Source organism: Saccopteryx leptura, chromosome X (assembly GCF_036850995.1).
Source record: "Saccopteryx leptura isolate mSacLep1 chromosome X, mSacLep1_pri_phased_curated, whole genome shotgun sequence".
Taxonomy (NCBI): domain Eukaryota; kingdom Metazoa; phylum Chordata; class Mammalia; order Chiroptera; family Emballonuridae; genus Saccopteryx; species Saccopteryx leptura.
Window position 1 is genome coordinate 66,605,391 of NC_089516.1, and position 8,185 is coordinate 66,613,575.

The window sequence follows — 8,185 nt, forward strand, 5'->3', positions numbered from 1 at the left end:
CACTGAACTTACAGTCTAGTGGATGAGATAGACATTAAACAAACAAACAAATCACAAAAAAAATGTCTATACACTTGACTTTGTAAGTGCCCTAAAGGAAGAAAGCTAATATTTTTAGCATGAGGCCTTAAATATACAAGGTGGTGAAAATAACTTTTAAATGTAGTCAAAAGGGTTGCTAGGAAAATCAAATACAAAAATGGTATCAAGTGTCCTATAAGTACAGGAAAATATTTATTCCTTAGCCTTCTCCAGGGAGCTCAGCAGAACTCTGTCTCCCTACTTGACCCACCAACTCTGGCTCTGACCTCTTGATTAGACTGACTAATATGACTCATCAGAGTTGAGCTTAGAGAACTTTTTTGGTACATTGTGGGGGTGTGCTTTCATTCTCCAATGTACCCCAGATGGCTACCTGACACTCCACTTCCTTCTTTACTTTCCCTAGCTACTGCAGCTCTTAAGTTGCTTCTTGGGGCTACTTGACCGTATACAGGGTGAGATATATTGGAGCACGTCTGCTCAGAATTTGCAGGGGAGGAAGAAGAGGAGTAGGAGAGGCAGGCCTGGCTCTTCTAACAGAAGGCACAGATGTGAAGAGAGCTAGAGTATCCAGGACAAAAATGATCCACAGTGTTGGGAGTGCCAAGCCCCCTTACAGATCAGGTCTTACCCCCTTCACTTTCAGGATGGTAAATAGAAGGGATTCAAGGTCACATAGGGCACCAGAGGTAGGGCAAGGACAGACCAATTTTCATTTCTGCCCTCCTAATGTGTGGCTCAGGGACTAGTACAGAGTAGGCACTCAAGTAAATGCTGTGGAACAAATGAAGGAGGTCTGGTCTCCTGGTTCCTTGAGCAAGAGTGACTGGCAGGGTCCAGACCCTGATTGACAATCCCTTTCTCCCCCAAACAGAGAGCACTCTTTCTGAGCTGTAACTCTCTTGAGCCGAATGGACAAGTATAAAATGGCAAGGAGTATACAAAAAGCACGAAGAAGGGAAGTAGGCCAGCAGACAAACCCTGTACAGCAGCCCTTCCTCCGTCATCCTTTCCTGATCGCCTCAGGCTAATGAAGGCTTCTTGCCTGCACACCCTACGGTTCCCCACACAGGTGTTTTGGCTTACGTCTACCTCACATGCTGGACTGTGAGTTACTTGAAGGTCAAAATCATGTCAGCCTGAAATTGGTTTGCTAAACGAGAAGGAATTGGGGTTGGGTCTGGGATAAGCTGGGAAGCTAAGAAGCTTCTAAGGAGCAACAGAAAAGCAAAGAAAGGAGAAAAATGGAAGGAAAAGAAGATCAAGGGGACCAGGAGTTCAGAAGGAGTGGTGGAAGTGAGGTTTGGTCTGAGAAAGAAGCAGACTCAGGATTCCTCTTCCTGGATTCAAAGGTTCACCCTCAGCCTTCAGAATGATTCATTTCCAGAAAGTTTAGGATAGCTGAGGTTTTGTGTTTTCTTCTGTTCGCCCCTCTTCTGACATACCCTATTTGGTCAGTAGTTCCAACTACAGCTCGGTTAAAAGTATTTGTGAAGACTCTATTTAATGCCAGGGACCAGGCTAAGGTACTATAGAAGGACCATACATAGTCCCTTCACTCATCAATTTTTTATGGAGGTCCTACTATATACGGTATAAGCCTGGTATTGTTCTAGGCTGACAATTGTATGTGTGGTAGGTCAGTGTTGGGGAGGAGGCAGAGAGTGAAAGACGTGCATGCAACATCAGTACAAGGATTGGGACCATCATATAATTACCCAGAAGACAGAGGAGAAGCCTGATAGCTGTGCGACTTTGGACAAGACACTCTCCCTCTTTGAGCCTCAGTTTCCTCATCTGGAAAAAGGAACTATTCACATCTATTTGCTGTGAGGATTCATGGTATTGTTTGAAACCTCCTTGGGAGGTAGGTATCTGACTCCCAGGAGGTGCTCTGTAGTGCTGGTACTGAGCTGGGGAAGGTGCTGTTTGCTATGGACTCCAACAGGCAGAGAAATAGGGAATATGACCTTTCCTGCTGTGGCCCATTGAACACAAAAGTCTAAAGATTTGCTTTCGCCCAGGGACTAGTTTAGTTTGACTGTAGCCTCAGTTTCATGAAAGGAAGTAGGAAAGAAGGCTGGAAATTGGTAAATGGGGTTGTTTTTCTCACAAATCTCTTTAAGTCTAGAGGTCAGCGGGTCTAGAATCAGTGAAAGTTGACCAGGAGTGGTGGTTCAAGTCTGGGGGGCTCTGGAAGTAAAGAGGGGACCACAACTGGGTGGGTATTTCAAAGTCTCCTGGAAGTCACTGGATTACTTCTCATGGCAGGTAGCCCCTGGGACACAGCAGCAGGTTAGGGTGACAAACCATCTGCATTTGCCCAGAACACGGTACTTTCGATGCTAAAACCAGGATGGTCTTGAGCATACCAGGACAGCTGGCCCCTAGTTCAGGCCCTTGCTACTCTCTCCTGGATGTGAGCAGGCTGTTCCCCACTTGTTCCCCTTTCTTTGATCCCCATGCTGCTGATAGAGATTCACTGACACACACAGCTCTTAGCACCTTCTTTGTTTCAAACCCTCCAAACTCTCCTCTGGGATTGAGTTTGGAACTCAGAGCCTGGCACCTATAGTTGTGTCTGCACTGGTTTCTGCCTTTGTTGAAGGTCTCATTTCCTATCACTGTCACTCCACACCAGACGCAGTCTCCTTGCGCAAACAGGAAATGCTCTTTCCTACTCTGGGCCTCTGCCCTCAGTGCTCTTACCAGTCGGACCAACTCCTGCCCAGGCTGCAAGGTTCAGTGAAGTGCCATTCCCCGAGACTCTCAACTCCGTCTGCTCCTCTCGGTTTCCAAGACACATTAGACATACTTTTGCAAGAGCTGATATCAAAATTAGTTTGGGAGTATAGACCCCACCTCCACATCCAGCTTCCAAGGCAACACTTAGCAAGTTTTGGTGTCTATATTTTGAACAGTCAGAAACTTACAATTCAAAATTCAAAGGGATGTTAGGGAATTCAGTGAAAAGTCTCCTTCCCACTCTTGGCCTCTAACAACCCAACGCCCCTCCTCCTCCAGGGGTATTTAATGCACACACAAACAAATAATGTAATTGACTTTGTTAAATGAATAAAGGAACAAACAGTAAAAACCTGGAAATAAATCCAAATGTCCAAAATCTGGGGCTGGTTAAGTGAGCATTCCGTAACAACATTATAAACTAATCTGTAATCCTTAAAAGTCATTATAATTATTGTAAAGCAGACTCTGTAGTATGTGATGTGTTAGAAGCAGAATATGAAGCAGACCCCTCTGCTGAACACACTTTGTCAAATGTATTCTCTTCAGTGTTAGCATGAAAGGTCTGGGAGAGAAACAATTGCTGCTTTAAGGTGAAGGGATCCTGGGTTTGTTTTATGTAACAATGTCTGAAGATAAAACGAAGGAGGCTGGATTATTGTGAATCTGCCTGATGAAGAAGTGTGAGTCATGATGGGATTCATTCATTCAGTAATTCAATCTACAAACACTGAATGCTTACTTTGTCAAAAGGAAAAAGGCAGAGACAATGTTAAGCTTTTCAGGATGAGCACTAAATAGGCAATGGGGACCTAAGAAGCTCTGAAGGAGAGAGGGATGGGGAATGTGATGAGCTCATTTCAAGACTTGATTCTGAATTAGGTTTGTCCACCATGAGCAGCTGTGTCATAGATGGTAGGGCACAGGCGTGGGAGCTCAGCAGAAAGGTCAAGGCTAGCCCCAGCCCACAGTACACAGGTGGTCAGGAGGCCGGGGGTGGGCTGGTGCTCACCCAGGGAGAAGGTAGACAAAGAAGGGAGAAATTGGGTTACATAAAGCTGATAAGAAGTCTTTCTGCCAATAAATGTCTCAATGTCTCTGAGTCAGGGCCAAGGGAAGTAGAGTAGCAGAGGTGGTATCTGTCACTGCGTGTTGAAGGATCTGAGTTAAGGCAGACAATCTTCTTCCCAGCCCTGGCCCCAAACCTCATACACTCATGGCCTATGTCTGGTCTTAGTTGTCTGGAAAGGCCTGGCTGACCGAGGGCGGCTTCGTCTGGCTTAGAAATTGTAGGCACCCTTAAGTGAGGCTGTAGTAGAGGGTTTAAAAGTTTTAGTTGTACAAAGATCAACCAGGGCTTAGAGGGCAGAGGTGGGTCTGGCACTGGGAGCGGGATTGTTCCCCTGTAGGCTGAGGTATGTGATGCTCCAGGAAGGGGCGGATTTTGAGTGGGGCTTTTCCCCCCGGTGAACAGGTGTCAGATGTGCTCCAGAAGGGCCTGGCAGGCAAAGCTGATGAAATTGTTGCTCAAAACTTACTGAAAGGGGAGGGGTTGTCCCTAGAGCAATGCACCACCAGGCAATGTAACCCACATTCCTGTGTCCCTTGTACTTCGTGCTTCCTAGAGAGGCAGCCCTGTACTTTGGAGTCAGGCCGACTGGAATCCAGGAAATCACTCTTTTGAGCCTCAGTTTCCTCATTTACAAATTGAGGCTATAATACCATGTACCTTGGGCTGTTGTGAGAATTAGGGATAATGTAAAACTTCTAATATATAATAGGAGCTCAATACATGACCCCTACTGAAGGACTATTTTTGTTTGTGCCACTACACAGGAATAGGCTGGTTCACGTCATTGCTGAGTTGCACCCTCTTTGAGAGATCCATTGGCAGCTGGGACAGGAAACTGAAACCTAAGACTCTGTTCACCATCCTTTTACATTCATTTGTCAAAGGTGACCTGGTGGGCAGACATGTAGAAACCAGTTCTCGGTTCCCACTGCTCATAGAGATTGTCTGCGCTGGTCATCTCAGCACACAAAGGGAAGCACTTCCCAAACTGTTCGCTGGTGATGGTATTGAGAAGACAGTGAGAAAGCACTAGATGGGCAGGGATTGAAATAAAGTTGGGAAACACTGAAGAAAAATGCACCTCTCCTCTGTCTCCTTAGCTCACCGACAGCCTGCTGCTCCTCTCACTCCCCGTTCCCATGCCCCGTTTCCGAACTGGCCAAAGTGCTTCCACACATAGATTTCATTTCCTTTTTACTCTGGCCTGTGAGGTAAGTAGGGCATTTGTCACCTGCAGCAGGGAGGAGCTAAAGTAATGACAGAGATGGGATTTGAAGCCAGGTGTGTTGTTACGGAACATGAGTGAACTGTGACAAGTTAAGCTGTACCTTGGATGAATGGGTTCAAAGCAATCTGTGGGGAAATGCTGTGCAGGTGTTGCCAAGGGCTGTTTTGCCCAGAGACCGTGACAACAATAGCATGTTGCTATATTGACAGCAAACTGGAGGCCCAGAGGAAGCAGGGGACAATTTTGGAGTTCGAAGACACCGAGGTAGACTTATTTCAAATGTTTCCCCCTTTTCAAGTGGTTTTAAATGACAAAAGTGATGCAGGTGACTTGAATGTTCCAGTGTCACCCAGCTGGGGAGTGGCAGAGCCCTGAGGATTCAGATTGGAACTCAGGGATCTTAACTCTACTTTTGGGGCTTGACATCAGCGCGGAGAGGAGCAGGGGTGGAAAGGAGACATGGCTTCACGCTAGCATGCTAGCATTAAAAGAAATCTCCATCCACTGGGCCTCCGGGTGAGAGCAGAGAGCACTGCTGCAGCCACGCTCGCACGCTCTACTCCCCAGCTGTGTGCCCGGAGGAAGTCACTCACTTCATTCCCCAGAGCCGGTTTCCTTCTCCTGAAGATGAAGACATCATTTCCTGTCTGACAGACAGTGGAATTGAAATAAATAGCATAAGTGTAAGTATTCTGTAAACTGTGAAGCCATGTTATTGCCTGTTGAAGGCTTTGAAGCCTCACTTCCCGAATGCCACAAACCCAGCTCGCTCCAGGACCCTGAAAGGCCTGGTTGTGGTGGCAGCAGAGAAGGTGATTCTTTCTTGGCTTCTCAGGCAGGCAGACAGAAGATGGAGGAAAATGGAGGAAGACAAGCAGCTTGCCTCCGGCCTCTGCCTCCTCATCCCCCAGCGGAGGGGGAAATGGTGGCAGAGCTGCCATCTTTTCTTTGCTGAGTTAGCTCATTTCTAGAGCTCCAGTGATGTACAGGTGGTGGTTTGGGTTTGAATTTTTAAAGCTGCCACCTCTTTTAAAGTGGCTTTAAACCAGAACTGAGAGCACAAGTAATTAGGAAGCACATGGAAAATGATAGAAGCACAGCTTCTTACTCGTGTGAAGTTGAGGAAATCACTCAGCTTATCTGGGCCTGTTTTCTCATCTGTAAAATGGAGAAAACGCTACCTATTTTCAGGGTGATTGTGAATATTAACAGCATGAGTGCTGGGTCCAGTGCCTAGTACACAACCGGGGCCCAATACCCATCCAGTGGCCTTCCCTGCCTAGTGGACATGCTGCGGTCATTGAGCTCAGACGCACAGGAAGCACTTACTCTTCAGTGTGATTCTATTCTAATGGCTGCCATTATTCACTGAGTCCTCACAACCCCATGAGACAGCTCATCGGCAGACATCAAGGCAACAGGGCAGTGGGCCAGACAAGTATTGGCCAAGGTCACACAGCTTGCAATTTTTAAAGCTAGGATTCACACCCACCTTGACTAGTTTGCTTTTTAGATAAAATGTATGAGGGGGCTGAATCAAGCTGCATCTTTCTGGAAGGCCCATTTTAAAGAGACTCAGACCAAGGCAGTAATCCAAGCCTGGCCCACTTCCAGAATGAACTCAGGGTGTAACTTCAAGGACCGGAAACAGACCACTGTCAGAGGCAACCTGGCAATAAGTGAAGAGTTAAAAAAAATGTTTGCTTCCCAAGCCTTGGGGAATTTCATCTGTGCTCTAGTAGTTTCAGGAGCTCATGTTGTGAGGGTGAGAGGAGTCCTTTATTAAGCAGTATACAAATATATTATTGGTAGTCTTGTCATCTCCCACTAAACACAACCACCCCCTCATCACCTGACAGCCCTCTCCTTCCCACCCTAAAAACAAGAGGGAACTGCATCTCCTTTTCAAACCCTTCTAAGCTAAACTGCAGAAGCTAGAATAGGAAGGCTGAGTCATGTTCCTCGTAGAAAATCTAAGTGTACCAAAGGCACATAGAACAAAAGTATGTTTTCTTATGCAGATCTTTGTTTCAACACATGGCTGCTTTTTCAAGATATCAACCCAACAGCTGAGGAACCGTCTTCTCTCTACTGCAGAAAGTAGGTACCCTCCAGTGTCATCTGTGTCACCACCTCCTCCATACCTGGTCACTGGCGCCTTGCCAGCAAAACGACCACCATGGCACATTCACCATGTTAGACTGGGACAGGTATTGGAGAGCCCAACCTCTGGCAGCGCATTTAAAAGCTATGCTACAGGCCCTGGCTGGTTGGCTCAGTGGTGGAGCATCGGCCTGGCGTGCGGAAGTCCCGGGTACGATTCCCGGCCAGGGCACACAGGAGAAGCGCCCATCTGCTTCTCCACCCCTCCCCCTATCCTTCCTCTCTGTGTCTCTCTTCCCCTCCCGCAGCCAAGGCTCCATTGGAGCAAAGATGGCCTGGGCGCTGGGGATGGCTCCATGGCCTCTGCCTCCGGTGCTAGAGTGGCTCTGGTGGGGTCGGGGCGGAGCGACGCCCCGATGGGCGGAGCATCGCCCCCTGGTGGGCGTGCCGGGTGGATTCCGGCTGGGCGCATGCGGGAGTCTGTCTGACTGCCTCCCGTTTCCAGCTTTAGAAAAATACAAAAAAAAAAAAAAAATACAAAAAAAAAAAAATCTATGCTACAGCCTGAGCTACTCTTCTCCACAGTTAAGGGTTATGGCAAATGGTTCTACGAGAACAAAACCCTGCCCCCCGCCATACACACTGATGAGCATGGCTCACAGCACCTGATCTGTTTCTCTGTCTCCTGGCCAAGGCAAGGAAGCCAGGTAGATAGGACTGTTGTGATCCATTCCTTGACAGCGGTTAATTCCTGAAAATAGTCTTGTGTGGCAGGGCAAGCCCTGGCTTTTATGCTAGCCCCTCGCAGAGTGGAGCTGGGTCATGTCACAGTGCAGGGACAAAAAAGCGCAAGTCGCAGCTTGTGTGCAGCCGGAGCTGGAAAATTCCTTGCCCAGAACAAAGGGAGACAACCAGGACCTCCTCATAAGCCCAGGGACCTACAGCTGACCCTCCTCCCCTTCCCAAACAGCTGATACTCATATTTCTGCACAGGC